The following is a 24,561-nucleotide window of genomic DNA, read 5'->3' as shown; positions in this document are numbered from 1 at the left end:
AAGAAATCACAATTATTATTCGCACTGAGACACCTCCAAAATTCAAAGTCTTGATTATCATTCAGCACAAAAGTACCTGAGGAGAAAAGTTGCACCTATAGTGTCAAAAATGCATCCCATACACATGAAATGTCAACTCCATTTACAGTAACACTACTTATTGATAACTGCTATATTAATTTGTTATATTGGCTGATATTTACTCTGTTTGTATGGCTGTAAATGTACAGTATATTGAGGTATAAGAACGCACTGGCTCTGTACTGCCCTGAGGGAGTTACTGTACAATGGTAATATGAAGCTGACTTTGTAAATCATACAGCACTGACTATACAATCAATCCACAGCTCAGTGTTTACTCAAACTATCACCTCCATGCTGCAGCCCACTGCACCACTGAGAAACAGTCATATTGTGCAGTTGAAAAAAATCAATTCAATATTCAAATTAGAGATCGAAACGATTCTGAATAAGGCCAACTCCACCGATTTTACATGTCAAAGTAAAAAAAAATATTAATCTCTAAGCCCTTCTACTGTATTACTGATCATGCTTTTAGTTATTTGTTTAAAAACTAATACACTCACAATTATGGATCATATATAGCTTGCATTACTACCTCAATTGCTACGGTTTGGATACACTTAGTCTCGCATAGCCATTATACAGCTGAACCCATTATCATTCTGGTATAGGGGGAAAATGCTTGCTGGTGATGTCACAGGAGCCGTTATATTTCATGTAGACAGACCCAAGAGCAGACACAGAACACAGCAAGCGAGGTAAAAGTTAACAGTCTTCATTAACAAACAATCGGATGAAGTTGTTGGTGGTGGCAAGAGGCAGGCATGCTTGAGATGGCGTGGTACAGGGTGGAGTTGGCTGAGATGGCTGGTAATGACTGTAGAGGAAACAGGTGGAAGCACAGGAGTCCTGGGACACAGGACAAAACAACATGAATTACTACTAGGCACAAAAGAGAGTCGCAAAAACAAGCTCAGGAAAAACACTGGAGACTAAAATGGACGAAGGTACTCTACCACACATGGTTAGGAACAACCTGGCAACGAGTCACAGGAAACCAGGTGCCCAGAGTGAAGCCGCTCTCACCACAAGCACTACACACAGACATATGCTGCATTCCATTTGACATGAGAAGTTGGAATTTCTGAGTTTAGAAATTTCAGCTGGAACGCCCCCTTAAGTCAGATTTCCAACTCAGAAAGCAGCGAGAACCTCACCAACTCTGACCTCAAAATTCAAGATGACTGCTTGAGCATCAACAGTAGTGAAAGTTGCAGTAATATAATGTTTATCGCACTGCTGTTTTAGTTGCGTCTCATTAAATCAGTCGTAAACACAGTACTGTCCAACATATATCTGTGGAGATGTTGCTACAGAGTTTCTATGTGTAAAATGCAGCATAATGCATTGTTATCAACTGGTATTGCTAGCAATGACTAGAGGCGTCCATCTTGGTTTTCTGAAATCTGTTGTGCTGGAATGCTGTCAATTAAGGTGTGATGTCATTCCCAGCATCGACTTCTGACTTCCAAGGTAAATGGGACGCAGCAATAGACAAACAAATGGAAAAAGACAGAGTTTAAAAGAGATAGGAGTTTATGAGTTAAGGAGGGTCTAACAAAATACACTATTGCGTTGCATTATGAGAAGTGTAGAATCCAGTGTGTTTGGAGTGTGACCAATATTACAGACTTAAAGTCCCCCAACGTTATTGATGAGCAATAATACATTAATGGACTTTAAGGATTCAAGTTAACTAGATGAAATCCAATAGTATTGTGTACATACTCACTAGTCATACTAAATTGGCATACTATTTGTGGACTTTACCTTGAGCTGCTTTTATGTCTGAGTAAAACAACTGAAATAAAATACTTTTCATTTATTGGTTTCGTACATTTTTAGCTTTTAGTATTTATAGATCACAACATTGTAGTTGCATTTAATGGGTTAAACCAGTTTACTAGATTCATCCTGCTGTCCATACAGCTGTGTGGCAGTGAAGTATGTGTGGCTATCTGTCATGTAAACATTGATAAATGGGGCAAACATTTAGCCAGAATTTTTGAGGTAAATGTCAACAAATCTAGACCCACTGAACCCTATATCTTGTGAGCTCTCCTTTTGTGATGAGATGTAGGGTGGCTCTGAAAATTAGACCTCGGTGTAAATAGCAATGCTCCAAGCAAGAAGTGGAAATCTTTCTCTTACTCTCCAAAATAAGAGCCATAAAGCTCTGGCAGCACCTTTACAAAGCTGACCATAAGTCTGTCAAGCGTAAAGCTTTATTCAGCAACACATCTCCTAATAAAAACTCTCTAACTCAATTTGCTTTGCATCTCAAAAACATTGCTGACATCAGACACCAAGACAATAACTCACTAGCACAACTATAATGGAAAACATAGTGTTGAATTGTGGTATATAGCACAAAATTTCCAAAACAAACAAAAATGTCATTCCCAATTAGATCAGAATGTTTATTTAGCCCATTCATTGAACACTTGAAATGTGATGTATCCAAAACAGGTTTTGACATGAAGTTGTAGTTTTATGTGTGGCATTTGGACTGCAGAGCAATGTTGAGGAGTCTCTGTGTTGGTTGTAACTTGTGTTGTATCTGCACACACATAAAAAGAGGCATATACAAACTATGAGTATGGGAATAGCTACCACTGCTCACTGCAGTTGGCCAAAATGTGTGTGATTTCAACAGTGAGTGGCCTTTCTATGCTTTAAAAGTAGGTTGATGTAAAAACAATTAAGGTTCAATGAGAAGCTTTGCAAATGTTTTAGGGAATATTACTGGACCAAAACAATTGAGCACCTGTGACAGTGGAATTTGTAGTTGTAGAAAATAATCACAAATGTGTATCAATTTGAAAAAATGCTTTAGGAGTTTTTTTCTCTTCCACAAACAGTAACACCTCTGATACATCATTGCTGGGGCACAAATCCTATTTTACGAATCATAAATCACTCACGCAATTTTTTCTACAGTTGCTGCAGTAAACATATACACATTCACAAACCTGAATCAAAAAATGTGAAGTCATGTAAAAAAATTGCACATCTGCAAATCAGTATGTGAATTCATGCGTTGAGTGTTGCACACCTGTAGAATATTTTCTCACAAACAGTTTTTCTTGGATATTTTATCACACAAGTAAGTAACTGTAACTGCTTGAATCTTCCACTAAAGGTCTGAAGTTTTTTTAAATAAAGCACTTAAATGATCATTTCTAATGACTTTTGAAAATAGAATGTACTTATTAGTGTGGCTGAAAGAGGGTATTTGCAGTGAGAGAAGATTGAGAATAGACTGAGATGGGGATATTAGAAGACTCGGGTGCAGTCAGAGAGATGGAGTATAATATAACTAGAACAAAACTCCACTGATTACCTACCTTAAAAACCATGGAGCAGCTGTAGCTAGCCACAGTACAAATGTATTTAGTCATCCTAATGTTACACTTGTGAGCTGTCTGTGATATTACCTGTGTTTTACTTGGCCCTGACTCTCCCTGCAACAAATGTTTGTGAACACAGAACTGTCTTCAGTGCAAACTCTGATGACATGCCATTAGACTACAACTTACAAGCTCGTCCTCCTCAGTTTTTTCTACTCCTACTCCTGTGACCTCTCTCCTCTTAAAATAATGCAAGATGCTCATCTCTGTGTGACAATTTTGACAACTTTTAAATAGATTATGGACACATAGCAGAGACACATACACAGCTCAGGACACAAGTTTTTAAGGTAAAGGAAGGTCACGGACAGAGGCAAAAAAGTGGCCTAGGAGTTTGTCCCTGGTCAGCCCACTCTCCAGACAAAGCATTTGTTGGGTGCTCTGGGTCTTTAGAGACCTTTATTCCTGCATTCTTGAGAATTTTATGCGAGTTGAGTACATCTCTAAATGAGCCTTTAAAATACTTTTTCAAAACTAGAAACCCCTATTTAACCTACACTCCTACACTATAAACCCAAATAGGTTAAGAATGTTCAAATTATTTGTGGAAACCGATTTCCTAAAATTTTTATAGAAGGGGTAATAATATTTTTGAGTAAACCTTAACTTAAATATAATACTTTTTTAAAAAACTTTTAATTTCTCCATACTAAATTACATTGATTCACTGATGCTTATTAAAATTAAATTCCACTAATTTTTTACTCAATAAATGTAACTGTGCACAACTTTACTCTGAGGGAAATCTACTCAAAAAAATCTATTGTGCTAGACTCAAATACTAATGGAAACTCATTCAACAAAACAACTACTAGTCAACTTGAAATTTACAAAATGCCCATTTTCTATAGTTCATAGTAGTCCTGAAAAATACGAATACAACTCCATTACAAGTTCCCTTTATTAGTATCAAAACCTTCAACATTCGTCATTTCTACATTTAACAGACAAAATAAGGCACATCTTGCATTACACTGAATAGACTAAGTAATTGACTGCTTGATCAGATAATTAACCAGCAACAATTTTGATAATCAATTTGTTTTTATTCTTTTTTACAATAATGTTGAACATTCTCCATTTCCATATTCTTAATGAGATATTTTGGTGTTAAGTGATAATAACTTGAATCTTGAGCTAATTAAAATTTCCTTTTACTATTTACTTTACTGTGTTTTGTGGAAAAAGCAACTATACATAATTTTATTCCATCAGCAGCACTTTTACTTAAATAGTATAAAAGGGAGCTTTAAATGTGTAGTTTTATGGAATCATAAGCAAATAAAGATAGCTAATAAAGACTGTTTAAAATAAGAAGTTCCACACTATGCATAGTATTAAGTCAGGTAGATGAGGTAATAGAACAATATCAAGGTTTCACCTGGTCAAATTTAAGACCATTATGAATGAAATTTAAAACCTATATCACGACTTAAAAAAAGAGACGCACAAAAGGAAATGCAGTCACAAAATTACTGGCAGAATAAATCAATGTATACAAATTAGGGTTGAGTGATATCCACAAAATTGGCATTGGACAATGTCAACAATGAAACACCGGGATGAACGATGACATTGATAAGCTACGTAATTAACAAGCTGGCATGTGGTAGAGCTGCTGACGTGAAAAAAAGGGATCACTGTAGAAAAATCCAGGGAAAAAAAAGACAAACAAAAGAGTTCTGTGTCTTTTTGGTGACTTTATAAAACTTAACCTACTGCTGATGGATAAACTCAGGGGAGCAGACAGGGAGACAATAATAAACTACACCCCAAAAGCTAAACTTGCTAAATACGTCTACTGGGGTTGAATTATAACCATTAGATCTGGGAAAATTCATTTGGTTAGTTTTGATGCTCTCCACAATGATTTTACATTTATTGTGCAGCACCAAGCTGTTTTGAGCCTCACCACCTTATAATAGCAGGAAAACACATGACCTCAGAATCATTACAAATAGGATTATTCATGTTTGCCTTTTGTGTCTAAATTTACTGCTTTATACATTTGTAGAAATTAACATAAATAGGCAACATGAGAACCACCTCCCTTCTGTTATTACAAGCATTTCATTTGTACATCAACATCCAAAAGAATAATCTTCTCATTAGCTTAAAAGGACTAATGTTATGCGTTGAGTGTTACTGTTTACTGAAAATCATTAACGATTGTGTGAAATTTTAATAGTGGCGCTCATTCATTAAGCAGCGACAGTAGGCTTCAAATACTGACTGGTTTTAAGCCCTAAGATCTGTTTTTCCATCCAAGAACCGATATGGCTGCACTTCCCCATAACTGAAGAATAAATGCGTTTTATATCCGTGGTACAATCCCAAAGAGACTTGCGGCCATAACACGAAAGCTGCCTGTCTGTCTTTGTAGTCGTAATACTGCGAAGAATACTGACTGATTTGGACTAGCGACAGAAAGAACTACAACACCACAGGAGGAAAAAAAACAAACAAAAAAATATTCTTGAGCCCAGCAGGGCCATTTCAATGAGCATTAGAGGTAGAGTTACATGGACGTTGGAAAATAAATACCCGATTAAAATTATTTAAGACCTAGAACACAAACACACATAGCGACTTGTCAATCACAAGGTAGCCCAGCCATAAAGCTTTCTGGTCTATTTTCCTCTAAATGGGACCATAATTTTCTAAATGATCATCATGATGCAAGAACCCTTGAAACTAGCGACAGAGACCATATACGATCCAGTGGAGTCGCCCCAGTGCTGGCTGTTGCAGTGTATGCAGGTTTGAGGCTTCACTTTTCAAACCTGATGTTCCTGCTTGGTGAAGACACAAAGTTGCTTCCTGGTTTCCCAAATCAGACACATTAAATTTCAAAAATCCGTGTGGTTTTGAAACGGACCAATCAAAGAACAAGACGTAGATTTAGGTTGTCCTCACACAGAGGAGCAGGTGGAGGTGGGGCTACGTACTGAGGCGCTGCTGGAGGCGCTCTCCTCCTCGTTGTTGGTGGGCGGAAGCGAGGCGAGGAGGCTGAAGCCTTACGGCGGGACTTGGGAGGCTTGGTCTGGGAGTCCTTGTACTCCTCCGCCAGGGCGAACAGGTCGCTGAACCTGTAGGAGGAGGAAGTGATATCAGCCGCCGCAGTGATGTCACCCGTCAGTGCGTATGTGAGTGCGTGCGTACCTCATCTTGTAGACCTCGTCATAGCTGGCCTGAACGGCCAGTTCAGAAGTGCTTTCAGGAGTTTGTACATGAGTTACATTAACATTTACATTTAGCTGACACTTTTATTCAAAGCTACTTACAATAGCTATATATAGCTATTGTAGCTTATGCTCAGGGACACACTGGTGGACGTGTCAAAATGGGGAATTAAACCTGGTCTCTCACACCAAAGGCATGTGTCTTATCCACTGTTCCATCACCAACCCCACAGAAACAGACAATTCCATCCACAGCCACATTTCACTTTGGCTGAAGCGGACTGCACCAGGAACGTCAGTGTCAGTGACCACAGTGAGGAGTGTCAGCAATGTCTGGTTCATCTTCATGCAAACACTCCAATTATGAGGATAAATATAAAAGAAAGCTAGCACTGTGTGCTCATCGGTGCCCCAGACACACTTAAAAGCATATTTTTTATTTTTTCCAAGCCTGTCTTGATACAATACTCACATGCCAAAATGTTAAGAGTTACTGGTGGCTGTTCCTTCTTATTCCTTCTGTCTATACTGACTCTATAACTTTCTTAATCTGACTCAACTGTAAGAGAATGAGGACAAAGTTCATTAGAAACAGTTATGAGACTTCAGCAGTCTGACTTAAACAAGCCACAAAACATATCCTAAGTATTTTTAGAAGTTAGTCTTTGTGTGTTTACTTGCTGAGCTGCAGCAGTGGGATACTTCCTTCAAACAATAAACCTACACATTGACCTAACAACAATATCGGGCCCCACTGGGCCAGTTGGTTTGAAACTTACTGGCCCGAATACAATTTTTACTGGCCCTCATTCCAAGTTATTTACCAGTGTTACAACGAAACCAAAGACTTACAAGTTATGTTATACTATTAACATGTATTAATGTATGTATTATAATAACATGTATTATTAAATACATCCTGGATATAAAAAAACTAAACTAAAATGTAATCACAGTTAAAATTATAAAAAATAAAAAGTTTAACAAAATAATTTACTTTTAAAACTAAACATACTAACAGAATCAAACATGACATCCTCTCTCTCCTGCTGACAGCCATTTAATAAAAAACTTTACACAGAGCAGCGGACACAAGTGGCCTCTATCCTGATTGACAGCTCACCATGGTAGCGACCTGTCAATCACAAGGTAGTCCCGCCCCAAAAGCATATGCCGCATTATCGTCTATTTCCCCCTAAATAGGACCATAATTTACTCTATGAACATCATGCTATGTTGAAGAATACTTGAAACTAGCGACTGAGACCATAAACTCATTATGAAAGTGTTTACTGAGGTAATAATTCAGCTGAGAAGTAGCAACATTTTTCCCATTATTTCTAATGGAACCTGACATATTTTTGCAACCAGCGGGCTCACCCCCTGCTGGCCGTTAGAGAGAATGCAGTTTTAAGACCCAGAGGTTGCCGCTGATATAAGAGAAATAACATTTGACAACCACTCGTCACGTAACTACAAATCTGGACTGGACAACCGATCGGGCCAGCGAGTTGCTAGTTCAGCTGTGCCGACGTTACTTCATACTGGCCCCAGGCCATCGGGCCACCGTTATTGTCGAGCCCTGAATATCCATTTAATTTTTTAACTAGACTGCTTAAGCCTTATATAGCGTCAACTAAACTTAGCCTCCTAAAATCCTGTGTCCACATATGGGGAATTTAGGTTTTGAGATCCATGCACCATATACTTCATTCTGCTCAACTTAGACCTACTGTTCTCATTAGTGGGCACATGTCTGTGCCCTCTAGGGTCACTTGCCAGCCATGTTCTGATGTCTGTTTATTCTTTGTTCCACACTGGGTACACAAACTCATTTTTTTTTCTAAAAGCATGCCCTGTTCAAAGACAATACTACTAATATAAATACACACAGAATCAAAGCCCAGGTCTTGGGAGGTTTGGGAAACATTGTTTCATGAAAAGAGAAGAGTGGATTTGTCCCTGATTTCTAACAATTTGGCCATGCCTATGAAGGAGATGCTAATAGCCAACAATAACCTTTTCACTATACACATCATATTTTAGCATTGTTTTGAGATAGACTACAAAAAAACACAAACCTATCCTTTCATCTCTATAAACCTGTCACTTGCTGGAAGAGGCATTCGAGTTAGTTTTCCGTAGTACATTTCATTACATTTACATTTCATATTACTTGTCGTTGATAATAACATTTCTGTGAGTACAGTGAGTACTTACATTGCAGGTTTTGAAGACGTCAGTCATCCGCTACCAGGTTCAGTGGGAGGCCACGGAGAGTCGGATGGCATCTCGTGTACCTCGTGTTTTTCCTAGATTGACAATCAAAATAATTATTATTATACAAATATCTTTGCAGCACATCAAGCTATAAAGTGTAACAGTTCTACCAATGTAATTCTAAAATAGTAATAATATTGATAGCAATAACAACAAATCCATCCAGCTGCAACTACTAAAAGACAAGTCAAATTTACACAAACAGTGACTCAAACAATGGGTGAGACGTTGAAGCTAACTATAACCTTTAACATGACAATAGAAGAGATTTGGAAGCAAGTGCAGTAGGGCTGGACCCAAATATTCGACTATTCCTTAATTGGGTTAGTATTCAATTTTCAATTTTGGGATGGGGAGATTCACACAAGCACCTACAGTTCTGTCCCACACAATGCTGCACATACACCAGCTTGCACCGCCCTTTTCAGTTTCTTTCTTGCTGTATCATACAGCGACAGACACATACAGGCTGCTTTCTGCCTGCTTTCAATTTTCATTGTCAGCCGTATATTTTACTACCCAAAAAACACAGCTCACGTTTTGAACTTCTTCACCCACCGCTGCTTGTGGAGAAGGCCTATAACACATCTCTCTCTGTTTGTGTCTCTGCAACTGTCAGTAGACCGTATGGCAACCAATCATGGATGGAGTTGGCCTCTTGGATGGATAGAAAAATAAAAAGTTATGCTCAGCACATAAAATCTGAGCGAAATTGAGGATTTTCTGTTTTGGGTTTTGTGTTCAGGGCAGCCCAAGAATTTAAAAATAAGCTTGTAAATGGCTTTTGTGAAATGCAAATGAGAAATGACAATTGAAAGTAGATGGCTCTATCCTTCTAGTCATCACAAGACAATATCATAATCAAATTTCACTATTATAGTACAGAGGTCCCAATCTGTATTGACTGACCATTATGTGATCAACATTGTTTTTACCTGAGAAATGGATATGGACCACTGCATTGACAAGAAAAGAAAATGCAGGGTCATCCTGCAAATTTCTTTAATCTAACTTAGGTTTTGCTGCATCAAAATGAAAGATTATGTGGCTAAGAAGTAAGTTAGCCAATCAAATATATTTTAAAATATATTAATTGTAAAATATTTCGTCATTTAGCTTCTATCTGAAGCAACATTCCCACACCAACACAGACCCTTGTGTTTTTTCTCAACAGTGCCATTTTTGGTCTGAACAGGGTTGAGACAGAATTTCAGGTGCTAAATAGTTTAAGAACCATAAAGGAGTCATTCAACCATCTCATAAGTTTATAACAGCCTTTAACAGAGCCTGCAGTGAAAAATGTTTACACTTAATGCTGTAATAGATCTACAGTTGAAATGCAAATTGATATCATACCTTGGATAGCTGTAGTGCCACTCAATACTCTATTTGATCCTGCGAGAGCAAATATAACAAACAATATAAAGACTTCCCATTAGCCCAGTCAACAAGAAACATCATCAAATGCTGATTTTCTTAAAAAATACAATATTTTATAATTTATCTGACTCACCAATATCAGAGCTGATTTTGCAAGTCGTGATTATGGGCAAGGTGAAATTCCTTCAGCAGCACTCTGTTTAGTCCTTAATGGGCACACAATATATGAACACCAACTTTTGATTATTTTACAAAATAAAGGCCATGTAAGCACTTCTCACAAACATGTGATATGGACATATTTTATTGTTGTGATATATGTATTTAGTCTTTAAGACTTAGTTACCAGTTTATTTGGTACATCTAGCTAAATTTAATGCAGTTTAATCCAACATTTCTGCAATAAATCCTCCCTTCATAAAAATGATAATGTTTTTGTTGCAACTGTATGATCCTGTTGGATCACATGGACCAGTGTTTCTGATATTTTGTCTATCCCATTTATATCAGTGAGGTCATGCTACATAAAAGACACTCAGTTGTTTATAACGCAAGTTATAAAGTTCACCAGACCCCAAACTACATCTGCCAAAATGAACAAATAATAATATTAAATTTAAATAAAAACTGAACATTCCTCAACAACTTTCATTACCACAGTGGAAAAATATTGCTTTACAAATACATATTACAGCCACTTCAGATGAGGCAACTTGTGTCTGCAATTGAAGGGGTTTTTTTAGGTTCACTGCTGATAAAATGAAACACTCAGCCATGCATCAACACTAGTAGTCAACACTTGAGAGGACAGCTCTATTAAAACAGATTACAACAGATATAAGTTAAATATAAACATATTAAATACTTATAATACAAACATAATAATTACACAGTTCCATCTGATCAGAATTGAAATTCTCCCAACTGGAGGGGTTTTCATATCATATTTAACCTATCTCAGTGAAACTAGGCTCTATAATGTCCTATATTATGAATGCTTTTACTTTTTGAGGAACCGTACATCTTAACGTTACTACAAACAATGGTTCAGAAACCACTTGTTAACTTATATGAAGGCACAGCCTGTCTCCCTTTCTCATATACAGTCTATGCTGTCTCCACAGTAACGTTATAAGGCTAGTGCAAAGTGAACATTAACGCCACCTCCTTTTGTTAGCCAGCTAACTTGAAAACAGAACTTTTTCACTTACCGGACCAAAGCGCATGTAACAAGGAGCAGCCCCAGATGAAAAATCATAAGTGTTGACGACTGTCTTGAAAGGTTTCAGTCACTGGTGATACCTTACTTTAGCTGACGTTAGCTAACGGTTGCTAACATTAGCTCACGTTAGCATAACAGGAATGCGGCAAACTGACTCCACACACTTTCACAGCGCTGCAAAGAAGGCTGGTTTCTCTCCAACTTTGTAAATTAGTTATTAATTAACAGTTTTTCAATCAACATTGTGCAATGGGCTTCCCCATTTGGTGGGCGTGTCAACTGTGTGTTCAAAGCACCACCGTTTCCGTTTAAAAATATGCTTTGCTACGTTTTGTCGCTGAATTCAGCTGAGATCCGATGGTGACGTCAAGGTCCTGCAGTCGCGGTCACGCCGCCACGGCCCCTTCATATTTCAACATCATTTGCCGCCAGAATTTAGTGACGTAAGAAGCTCGGACGTCATCGATCACGAGGAATGGTCATTTATATATATACACAATATGCGCTTTGTGAAAGTAAAACGAGCGTTGACATACTTCCATAGTCGATGTACTGTATCTGTAACTGTGGTAAGTCTTTCCTATTTATTAAACCATTGTTTTGTATTTTAACAGAAGCAGTGTTGTAGAATAACTTGACATTGATGTTCACCATAAACTCCAGCTGGCTGGATTTATCTTTAAACAGAATACGAAGGGCTAACGTGACCGAGTTGATGGCTAACGTTAGCTTAAATGTACAATTAAATTGAGAAGCTAAGTAACTTACTTGTTAACTTAGTGTCAGACTAGACCGTGTTGGCAAGAGGTAGCGTTAACATTGTCTTCGTGGAAGAGTAATTTTGTTGTAATATTTGGAGTCCACATGTGAGGAGACGGCTAACGTTAAACAAGCTAACTTTAGCTTGATGTACCGTAGATATACGGGCACGTAGCAAATTAGTGTCACATGCAAAAATAACTGCCTATTTAGTAATAAGTACGTTAGTGTTACCTTACTAATTTACATTCACAGCCCTTTCAAAAGTGTGTTTGGCAGTCAAGCTAGTTAAATTAATCTTGCTTTGTTAATGCTTGTATCTTCCTGTAATGTTGCTTTGGATAAAAGTGTCTTCCAAATGAGTAAATGTAAAATTGACAGTCTTGTCTCAGTAATGTTAAGCTAAAGAAACATTGCTATGGTGGTGGTCTTGACAAACTGTATGTTTCTTTTAGAGATGGGTATTAAATTAACCCCAGGGTTAAATTATTAAAGATTGTAATGTTGGTATAGATAATGTAGCAAACCTAAATTTTATAGTTGTGCATTTTAATAAATTTATGAGAATTGATACCCAATTATGAATTTTTAAGATTCATAAAATCAATGTTCCTCGTTAAGGGCACCACCGGAGTTGTTATAATCCTAGAGTCCCCTGACCTCTTGGTAGTTTTAATAATTATACAATTATTACTAGTGATCAGTTAGTTAATAATCGCTCAATTATCTTAAAGCCAGTCAGTCTCATATCTAAAGGGTCAATTCTCTCGGCAGGGACGTAGAAATAGGCAACACACACAGCTCTTGGTTAAATTACAGTGAATTTATTCTCTAACTAATGTGATAAGAAGATGGTTGGATACAGGGAACATAAACATTTGCTGAACAATGAGCCTGGAGGTTCGATTGTGGGAAGCATTTGACTCATACGGCATGGAAGAGCTAATGAAAGTAAACTAATGCTATGATAATTTTTTTTGAGTTAAAATGGACATATCTGATCACAGAACGTGTGTTAAGTCTTACTACTTGTCGACAGCCTGCTTTTGGCCTGTTATTATTGGTCAGGATATTTATACATTTAACGGCATTTCCAACGAGGGCATGTAATACTTATTTCGTCCACTTGGGGGAGCTCAGGTTACATGAGGAAAGCTTGGATTAATCCAAGATCGTCTCTCCTTAGGAACCGGGGAATTTTTGTTGATTCATCCTTAAATTCAAGCTGTGCGGTTAAGAGTATAGTAAAACATTCCTTTGTCATCATTTCTAAAGGAATTTTGTAGGAAAGTATTATGAACAAGCATTGATTACATTAGATGAAGGAGTGTCTTGCTGAACATAAAAACACTGCAAAGGTTAACATAACTACTCAGCACTAATATCAACAACGGATAGCAACAACATGTTAACTACTCAAATAGAGGCAAACGTAATCAAGTAACTAAAGATTTAATTAAACTTAATTAAATGCTTTGAGTCTTTGGAGACTGCAGTCCCTTTTACATTGAAAGTTCGGCTGTCCTGGATTATGTCACACTTAGGTGAGACAAGGTGTATCCCTTTGATGGGATAATAAACATAGAGCAAAGTCAGTTGCCACGGAAACATGTGGGGGGGGGGGGGGGGTTTTGATAGGCTGTTCAGGGAAATGCTAATTGCTGGCTTGTGTCCCTTTGTCAGTTTAACAGTCAGGCCCTGCGTTATCAGCTTCGGAATCAAAAAGGTGCCAGTTTTATGGTCAGGGATAGCACTTAGAGAAAGCAACTTTGACCCCTCCACTTCTTCTCTGGGGAGGAGAAAGGAATTTAGAGTAGCTCCAAATTTATTCAATATAAAATGCACAAATCCACACCGTTGTTCACTACAATAAGCTGCAACGTTACTGGTTCTTTTTAGCTCTGCTTCTTAAGTTTTGGTGTAAGTTAGTTAAATATATTGCTGCAGCATCTGCATCATACACACCAAGCAAAGTCAGCAGACCTTAGGGCTGAAAGGGCAGTGGGGCCAGTAAAGTGAAGTGTATTCCACTTATATAATAAATACATTTAGTCATTTAACTCATGCTTTTATCCAAAAAGACTTACAATTGCTATATATGTTAAAGGTGGCACGCCTCTGGAACAACTACGAATTAAGTGTCTTGCTCAGGGACACATTGATGGATGTGTCTCACTTGAAATCTAACACAGGTCTCTCACACCAAAGGCATGTGTCTTATCCAATGCTCCTCAACCAATAAGTATGCTCATTATTGTATGTAGACTTGTTTAGCTTTTGGGTGTAATTTATTCAAAATCTTACTCTACTTGTTATTCACAGATGTGATAACAATTTTCCAAAATTATGTGGAATTGCGTCCTTATTGGAAATGTTTTAAATTTTACACCCTGCGAAAGCATGTTTTAATCCCCACGGACATTATTTTTATTATTTCTAAATGTATCTGCTTTGCACCTGCCTCAACTTCTCCCTGTACTCACTCACACACCTTTACCTCTGGTCTCTCACTGCAAACACACCGGCTTTCCCCACCTCTCTCTGTCTCGCCTTGTCTGCTCTGGGCTAGTTGGCAAACTTTTTTTTTAACTGGCAAGCTAACTATAGGCCAGCATGCTAATCAGTTTGGCTAGTGCTAAGTAGGGATGGGGATTGAGATCCGATTCTAAAAGGATCCAGTTCCAAAATTTCTCAAAACCCGAAAATCAATAAGGTCCAATCTTATCAATACTGCTATTGTGGTGTCCGAACAATAATGCTGCGATGATGTGTTGAGAAGAAATCCGCTTGACACTGTTCTTGATCATAAAAGTTTATTACATCAAGGAGTTCAGCATCAATTACAAGCTCTGCAGCAGCTTGGAGAGTGACCCAGCCCGATGGCCACTCTGTCTCTCTGTACATCAAACATAGCTTATATAGGACATGTTTGGCATCTGTTAGACACCATATAAGGGTCTGAGTCTGCAAACTAAGGCACCAATCCATATAAGGGCACAGTTCTATAGGATAAGTGTAGACATCTGTTAGACACCATATAAGGGTCTGAGTCTCTACATAACCACTGACCTCTGCTCTCCCCTTAAAAGGTCACTAATACTCTATCCAGCTGCTACAGTGCTATGTTAAACTGTTATGCGTCAAATGCACATATGTTATACACCACACTATCAAGACTAGTTGGTCCTATAATGTAACGTTATATCTCGCATGTCTAATCTGATTTATCTTGAGACGCGATGGAAAAGAAAGCTAATGTTATGATGGCACCGAAAACGGGGTATTAAACGGGCCCAGGACTGTTTATCATCAGGCTGCAGCCTCTGCTGCTCTGTCGGGACACACACACACACAGCAGCCAGCAGAGCGAGATGTCGCGGTGGAGACGGTTAAGTTCACGCCAAACTAGAGTTGTCGACACCTACGCTCGTTAGGCCTACTGTAAGTATGTGCAATAAAACCTTCCCGAGCAAAAAGACAATACTTTAACAACACACCTGTCCGTAAGGTAAATCATCCTGTAGGCAATATTATTTACTAGCACAGCTAATGTTAACTTAGCAATTACCCAAATGTTAAAAACAAGCAAAATAGTCTGTCTGTAGCCTTAAAATTTGGCACACTGTTTTAAACTCAGCTGCTGGCTGAAACCAAACCAGCCGCTCCTCCTTCTTCCAGGTAACGTTAACTGAAGGCAGTGAATAACAGCAGAGCGGAGGAGGAATGATACAGACTAAGGTTTTTAATTCTTTCTAAATGTCACTCAGTATTATGATTTAAACATTAATGTTGCTGTTCTAGAAACAGCATTTAGCTGTATTTAAAATAAATGCTAATCCTATAAATTCAACCAGGCAGTTAATATGCACACTTCAATATATGTTTATTTAATGAGAGTGATAGTTCCTCTCAATATATAACAATGATATCGAACATTGAATATTTTCTTCATACCGTGCAGGCCTACCTCATGCCCGTTGGGTCTGGTCTTACCAAATAACCGTCACCAAATAATACTAAAGTATCGATAATGGTATCGTTAAAGAATTGGGAGGTAAAAAAAGCATGAAGGCGTGTCTGGAGGACGACATCTGGCTGCTCTGCACCATCTACAACACACAGATCCAGATCTGAATGTTTCTGTCTCGAATCAGTTCCCAGATCAGGGTTTTTCCTGGCCCAGAATGGGCCTTTGGGGGGGAACTTCACGCGACAGTAAGCAATAAGTTACCTTATGGACGAAATGTATGGGTTTTCTTGTTATATCTGACCAATTGACAAACAAAATATATCCAAAAGTAAAGACATAAAAGTAAACTATAATGTTAGTATAAAAACATATATACAGGTTACACTTTGATTTGGATAATCTGCATACAGATAGTTTATTAGTTGAGATTCAGCTGTTTCACTAATAAAACATTCTCTGATATTAGCCTACACCACTGTGGTTAAGGTTTGATTAGTGCTAATGTTAGTGTCCATCCATCCATCCATCCATCCATCGTCAACCGCTTATCCTGCGTACAGGGTCGCAGGGGGGCTGGAGCCAATCCCAGCTGACATCGGGCGGAAGGCGGGGTACACCCTGGACAGGTCGCCAGTTCATCGCAGGGCCACACATAGACGAACAACCACTCACACTCACGCCTAAGGACAATTTAGGGTAACCAATCAACCTTGGACGGTGGGAGGAAGCCGGAACCCGGAACCCGGAGAGAACCCACGCAGACACGGGGAGAACATGCAAACTCCACACAGAAAGGCCGGGGCAACCAGGGTTTGAACCCACGACCTTCTTGCTGTGAGGCGACAGTGACAAAACAGCAGTTTCATTTTTGTGGGTTGTTTTCAGTCATTAATTCAGCTTTGTAGCAGAGCGTTCAGCGCAGTGAAACCAACGCAGCAGCTGGTTTATAAATCCAGCGCCTGGAGAAAAAAAACTGCACAGTGTCAGTGGTTATTAAAACACATTAGGAGAATATCTGAAACACTTTTTCCCCTCCATTCTGATAATTTTGCTGCTGGTGATTTTCCTTTGGCGCTCGCTAAAACCTCTTTGGGGGGCGCCAAAAATTTCTCTATGCAGGAAATACCCTGCAGATGAGACGCTGTGGCGCGGTGAGCTGCTCAACATGATCGTAGCTGTCATCAACTCCACACAGGTAACAGCTGATCAGGACTCACCTCTGCAGAACCTTTAGGCTGATTCTGCTCCATGTTGTGTTCAGTAAGCAGGTCTCTGTGTTGTAGGAGCTGATGTGTCACCAATGATGGGGAACCTGGTGGTGTTCAGGAAGGACTCTGTGCTCAACGTCCTCAGCGAGACACTCTCAGAGGACACCTGTCCTCGCGTCGTCTTCGTCTTCATGTGTCTACCTGTCCTTGCGTTTTTGTGTGTCCACAGTTTAGTCTCTAGACTTGGAGACCTTCGAGAAGTACAGCACTTGGCAGCTGTTCCTGGCTCACAGCATCCCCCTGGAGACCATCATCCCCATCCTGCAGCACCTTATATATAAAGGTGAGTGGTGTCCAGTAAAGGTCCTTGTCTTCCAGTCTGATCAGTTCTCTGACTCCTTTGTCTTTCTAGAACACCCAGAGGCCTTGTACTGTCTGCTGCTGCTCCGCAGAGAGAAGTAAGACAGGAACACACCTGGACACCCGTTAACGTCTGTCTGTGTGTCCCAGGCCCAGATGGCCCTGAGTCGTCCCTGTCACCCCAAGGACCAGTTCAGCACCAGCATCATGAGACAGTGGGCGTCCAATCACGACAACACACTGGGAGAATGCATCAAGGCCCAGCTTATCAAGAACAACAACCAGCCCCGCAAGAGACACAGGTGAAGAAAGAAAGAACGGATGGACAGATGAGGACGGACTGAGACAGGTGAGAACAGAGGACAGACAGGTGAGGACAGATTGAGACAGGGGTGAGGACAGACCAGACGGACAAGTGAGGATTGAGACAAGTGAGGACAGAGGAGGACGGACTGAGACAGGTGAGGGCTTAAGTTGCCTTAAGTCTCTTTCGGATTGTACCACGGATATAAAACGGATTTATTCTTCAGTTATGGGGAAGTGCAGCCTTATCGGTTCTTGGATGGAAAAACAGATCTTGGGGCTTAACACAAGTTTCTAGCAATGTATTTGAAGCCTAACGTCAACGCATGGCCCTCTCCTCGTTCTTGAAAGGATAAGCGAAATGTTAGTGGCAGAAAGTGACGTTGAAAGTTATTGGAGGATAAGATCAGCATTAAGTTGTCAGGTTACATCTGTCCTCTACTGTACATCTTGATAGTTAAATTAAAAAGAGGACGGTGTTGACCACAGAGGAGTTGAGGTTAGTAATGTTAAAGCAAATTATTGATGCAAATTAATGTTAGTCCTTTTAAGCTAATGAGGATTTTGATGTAGAAATGAAATGTTGCCTATTTATGTTAATTTCTACAAATGTATAAAGCAGTAAATTTAGACACAAAAGGCAAACATAAGTAATCCTATTTGTAATGATTCCAAGGTCATGTGTTTTCCTGCCATTATAAGGTGGTGAGGCTCAAAACAGCTTGGTGCTGCGCAATGAATGTAAAATCATTGTGGTGAGCATCAAATCTAACCAAATGAATTTTCCCAGATCTAATGGTTATAATTCAACCCCAGTAGACGTTTAGTAGAAGTTTAGCTTTTGGGGTGTAGTTTATTATTGTCTCCCTGTCTGCTCCCATGAGTTTATCCACCAGCAGTACGTTAAGTTTTATAAAATCGTCAAAAAGACACAGAACTCCTTTTTTTTAATTTATTTATTTATTTTTCTCCCCAGTAGCTCCACCAGCTTGTTAATTAAGTAGCTTATCAATGTCATCGTCAATCCCAGAGTTTCATTGTTGACATTGTCCAATGCCAATTTTGGAGACATCACTCAACCCTAATTTAAATACATTGATTTATTCTGCAAGTAATTTTGTGACTGCATTTCCTTTTGTGTGTTTCTTTTTTTAAGTCGTGATAAAGGTTTTAAATTTCATTCATAATGGTCTTAAATTTGACCAGTTGAAACCTTGATATTGTTCTATTACCTCATCTACCTGATTTAACAATTTGCATAATGTGGAACTATTTTTAAAAAATCTTTATTTGCTTATGATTCCAAAAAACTCCACATTTGAAGCTCCCTTTTATATTATGTAAGTAAAAGTGCTGCTGATGGAATAAAACTATGCATAGTCGCTTTTTCCACAAAACACAATAAAGTAGTAAAAGGAAATTTTAATTAGCTCAAGCGATTCAATTATCACATAACACCCAAAAATCACTAAGAATATGGAAATGGTGAATGAAACATTATTGCAAAAAAGAATGAAAACTGATTATCAAAATTGTTGCTGGTTAATTATCTGATCAAGCAGTCAATTACTTAGTCTGTTCAGCTTTATGCAAGATGTGCCTTATTTTGTCTGTTAAATGTAGAATTGACAGCTATAGGCTATAATATAAATCTGCTGTTCAGTTTGTTACGTCCCAAGGTCTAGGGGTGTCCTGGATGTGACATAAATGTGTGGCCTCCCACTCTTCCCATTCCCAAACAAGGCCAGCACACAATAAATACAATTTAGCGGTTTTTATTATACATCGGAGATGAGCAGTGCCCAAAACAACAACCAAAACACTAAGAAAACCTAAATCTTTCCTAAACCCAAAAGGTAAAAAAAGACAAAGCTCTAAAACTAGGCTTCTAAGTCCAAAAACAGGAGAAAACGGTGCAAACAAAAAAAAAGGGCTTCTCACTCCTACTCACTGCTAGTAGCTGACACAATATAGCTACGACAAAGGAAATTGCTTCATAGCAACCAAAAATGGCAAAGCCAACAAAACCAGGTTGTCATAAGACAATCAGAAGGACTACGATAAACTACTTACAATCTAAGTTGAATATAGTCACAACCGTTCACTATGTACAATAAACATAGACATAACACACAGTCCTCAGGCAGGTTGGGAATGGCAGAGAGAGGGGGAGAGTTCCTGTCAGTGGGGCTTAAGATGGCTGCTGTCATCCAGGTGCCCAATCAGGAGGCTCCAATCAGTTCAACCGGACCAATCCAGTATGTCCACCTGTTCTCCAGTACCTGCATACACTCACACACACACTCTAATGGAGGTGACAGTGCCAGGAGAGATAAACAAACAACAAAATATGACCCCAGGGTCACAAGTTAGAAACCGCTGTGCAACAGGTTATTTCTAGGGAATGCTTTGCTGGTTGATTATCTGTAATTTAGCTATTTCTGTTTAATATAATTTTCCTTTTTAAATCTCCATGAATGTATTGATAAGGTCACTTTAAAACAGTAGCTTTGCAGTAGCACAGGCTGCTAACCACTGCACCACCTTGCCGGCGCTGGAGTTTACATGCATAAAAGATTTTCTATAGGCCTACAAGTTTTTTGTCCGCGTTTCAACCCTTTATTTATGTCTGATGTGGAGCGAGTGATTGATGGACTCGTCACTTGTAGTAAACCGCATGTATAATGGCTATGCCTGTTTGCATCTATCGTTTTTTTTCTAACCCAGTTAAGATGAAACCACGGCCACTTCCGTATGACAAAAGCCTGGACGGTAGCCTATATGACAGCTAGCAAGCTGGGATTATAGCAACATGGGTACTGAATTTGATGACCTGTTTATCCGAATGGTGAGTAATGGGAAACGTTTATTCTGAAGGAATGAGTTAACAGTTTGACTCAAGCATAGAGGCTGTATTTTGTGCGGTTAATGCCTCCTGCAGACTACACGATTTTCAGCGTCGGCCGGTGGTTGTGCCGTTCACGCTACACAACTTGGAGTCTTGTGACGGGTGTCTTGAAGTTGTTGTGGCGTTCACGCTATGTGACTGATTGGCGGCAGGGGGTCACACACTACACGAGCTGATGACGTCTGGTGACACAGCCGCTGGTCTGCAAACCACATTTTGTCAAGAAAAAACTTGTGAAACGGGAAATGACACGATCCTACACACAAAACAGCTGTTGTTTGTTATTATAAAGCTAGCAATTATAAAGGGGGGAAAAAATAGCAGCAGGGATTGTCTGAGCTACAGAGGGAGCTGGAGGGAGTAAAAAGTGTTTTGCGGCGAAAAGTAGCTGGCTCTTCCGCCAGCTGCCTGCTCTCATTGGCTGGATGTGGAAATCAAGTCGGCCGACACTTAGATTTGATATTTGGCATGCTAGATATCTGGCAGACGTCGACAATGTGCCGGGGAGCTGTTTTGACGCGTCATTGAGTAGTTCACACATAACCGACCGCTGATTTACCCCTGATCACAGCCTGAGGTCGCCGAGCTCGCCGAGTGGCAAATCGGGCTAAAAATTGTTTAGTGTGAACTAGGCTTAAGGTGTGTAGTCTTATTCCTGAAAGCTTACTGTAAAAACTCTGAGTTTGTTAACCCTGAGATGAGGAAAACTCTTTTCCTTTCCAGAAAGAGAGGTGCCTTTCTCATTGATTCAGTTCCTTTCAAAGTGCGTATTGAAGTCCTTTAATTAGGTTAAGATTACTGTAGGGCTATGTAAAAATCAAAATACTGTTTGGATATCAGTTTATTTCTCAGAACTATCTAAAGTTACCGCTTTTATGTGCTGTCAGTCATTTCTTTGAACAGCGTTTTTGTTTTGTTTGTCAATGGCAGTTTGTCATCTGCTTCTGATGAACGCCTCTGAATGCAGTCGTCGTTAATGCCACACACCAGCCTCTCTTATCATGTCATCCAAAGCTGTCCTGAAGTCACAGTGTTCAGTCAGCCTCCGAAGGTCAGCTACAAAAGATGTAACTGACTGTCCCTGCTGCCGTACTTTTGAATGAAACTTAAAACGTTCCACGATGACACTGGGCTTGGGCATGAAGTGATCATTCAGAGTTTTCAGCAACTCAGTCAAGGAAAAATCCACCGGCTTACCTGGTTGACACAAATTCCGTAGTACAGCATACTTTCCCACCACATGCACTTAAGAAGATGGCCCGCTTCTGTCCTGCCTCCATGATTTTATTAGCCACAAAGTAGAAATCCAGGCGTTCCTCATACTGTTGACAGTCATCTGAGTTCCAGGTCAAACTCTTCGATTTCCCCATAAGTCGCCATCGTTCACCAAACTGTGGGGCAATCTTCACACGGTTACGGTAGCTGCAGGCTGATTAACTTCCAAAATCAATTCCACGTTGATTTATTCTAGTCGCCAATGTAATAAATTTTAAAACGGTTCACTGGTGATTTATCGGGTGATACATCTCTGCTACCAGGCTAACTTAACACACCTAGGTCGCCCCTTAGTGGTCCTTTAACTACCTGACTACAAATAACACATAACATTCATGTTACAACAAGTTTAACATCCACCTATCCCAATATAGACATTCCTTAAAGACAATGGGTGTCTGTTTGCCTGCCTTCTGTATGGCTGAGGGCAGGTGAGCATCAGATAATGAAAGACATAAATACCAAGCTTTTCAAAATTTGGTTCAACTCTGCCCATGGTAACATTACTGTTGGAAAGTCAGCTGCCTGTGAGGAAACTAATGGCAGAGATTGCTATGGCAGTACTGTACTCCGCTTGGTGCACCTGCCCTGGGGATGGCTGTAGTGGAGAACACAGCAGTAAGAAACGCAGCACATAGGCTTGGACAGTCATACAGTAAAGCCTCTATGGTTTGAAATATTCAAGCCAGCGCTCCCACCTGTCTATTAATATTTACTTCAACAAGCGCTACACACAGTCTGCTCATGGTGCTCTGGGGATGCATGTGACTTACTGTTGTTGGCACATTTATATTCAAGCCGAAACAAAAGGTAGAGTATGTGAATGATGAGGAGTAGAAGAGAGTCAGAACTTAAAAGATTAAAGGGACATTACACCACTTTATGTGTATTTGAAGAACAGCATGTTACTGCATTCAGCAAAGGCATTTTGTAGGACAGAGACAGAATGGATTCAAAAATTCTTTGAATTCTGACTTTGGGAGAGAATTCAGTTTTGAGCTGTACTCAACCATTGTGAAAAATGGAGGCCATGGGTTACCTGGCAGCCTTTCTCACTCCCATTATGCTGACACGGGTGACAGATGCCAGCTCTCCTGCCAAAGGCCGCATCAGTCCTTGCTCCATGCATCCGCGCCCCCCCCCCCCACCAGCCACCAAACCCATTACTGCTGCTGAAAATGCAGAATACATGAATCACGCTGCAGCTGTCACAACTCCCTAGCCCCAACCTAATTAAACAATTAGGGCATTTGGTTAACAATGAGTCATCTTCGAAGCACAAATGTGGGCTACAAGGAGTCAGTCATATGGCAGTGCAGAAAGTGAAAGGAAATGGGTTCAGATAATGAGTCTGGGTTGGGGGGAAAGAGGTCAAACAAACAGTCTGATAATGTGACACTGATGTGTCTGCAGACAACAAACCTAATGACATCATAAATATAAGTAAGACATCAAATACAATTTAATCATTGTCACATCTGAAGTAAATCTTGAACTATTTGCATAACATTCCAACCACTGACACATTGACAAAAATGACTTAGGCAATGAGGGACAGCAGAGTTCTGCTCAGATTTAGTAGGGCGGCTAGATTTCCATTTCCATGTTTTTAAGTTGTTTGTAATAAACACTTTATAACAAGAAAACACTCGTTAACCACTACAGGTGCTGGTCATAATTATAATATAGACACCATCTCCACATTTAAGAGTAGGCTTAAGACTTTCCTCTTTGATAAAGCTTATAGTTAGGGCTGGCTCAGGTTAGTCCTGAACCATCCCTTAGTTATGCTGCTATAGGCCTAGACTGCCAGGGGATTTCCTATGATGCACTGAGCTCCTCTCTCCTCTACTTTCTCTCCCTCTGTATGCAACCTCATCCCATTATTGCATGTTACTAACACAACATCTCCCCTTTCTGGTAGTCTTGTGCTTTCTCGTCCCTCTCCTCTCTCCTCCTATCACTTCCTGCAGGTTTTCTGGCTCTGGAGCTGTGGAGTCTGGATCTGTGGCTGCGGGTCACCTGCTGCCCCCGTGTTCCTGCTTGACACCCACTGCTACAACAACTATTGTTACTAGTCCTATTGTTATTATTGTTATTATAATCATTAACATTACGATTATTATCATTAACACTACTATAAATATCTGTACCATTTTTCATTTAGTCTATAGCAACATCACCTTTACTGTCTGTACCTCTGTGTGTATATTGTGTAGG

At 39.6% G+C, this 24,561-nt stretch overlaps 1 protein-coding gene and 2 long non-coding RNA genes across 10 annotated transcripts in view; 1 reads left to right on the top strand and 2 right to left on the bottom strand.

Annotated features, from left to right (window-relative positions):
* The window catches only part of LOC123985457 (clathrin heavy chain 1-like), a 179,953-nt gene that overhangs the window by 145,697 nt on the left and 9,695 nt on the right, over positions 1–24,561 (bottom strand). The gene's annotated exons all lie outside the window — the stretch shown is intronic.
* Positions 784–12,443, bottom strand: LOC123985465. Of its 6 annotated transcripts, none has more exons than XR_006828671.1 (7): positions 11,548–11,937; positions 10,470–10,542; positions 10,313–10,351; positions 9,515–9,613; positions 8,897–8,988; positions 6,443–6,583; positions 784–933 (listed from the first exon to the last, which is right to left on the bottom strand). It is a non-coding gene; the product is annotated as an uncharacterized LOC123985465 (long non-coding RNA). The 6 variants fall into 6 exon arrangements; XR_006828675.1 differs by lacking the exon at positions 784–933 and adding an exon at positions 2,182–2,644; XR_006828673.1 differs by lacking the exon at positions 784–933 and adding an exon at positions 4,967–6,314.
* On the top strand, positions 12,067–19,273 carry LOC123985466. Of its 2 annotated transcripts, XR_006828677.1 has the most exons (4): positions 12,067–12,127; positions 17,407–17,482; positions 17,571–17,838; positions 17,908–19,273. It is a non-coding gene; the product is annotated as an uncharacterized LOC123985466 (long non-coding RNA). The 2 variants fall into 2 exon arrangements; XR_006828676.1 differs by lacking the exon at positions 12,067–12,127 and having other exon boundaries at positions 17,065–17,482; positions 18,006–19,273.

The sequence above is a fragment of the Micropterus dolomieu genome, linkage group LG17 (assembly GCF_021292245.1).
Source record: "Micropterus dolomieu isolate WLL.071019.BEF.003 ecotype Adirondacks linkage group LG17, ASM2129224v1, whole genome shotgun sequence".
In the NCBI taxonomy this organism is placed as follows: Eukaryota; Metazoa; Chordata; class Actinopteri; order Centrarchiformes; family Centrarchidae; genus Micropterus; species Micropterus dolomieu.
The sequence above is the reverse complement of the archived record's forward strand: the minus strand, read 5'-3'. Positions and strand labels throughout refer to the sequence as shown.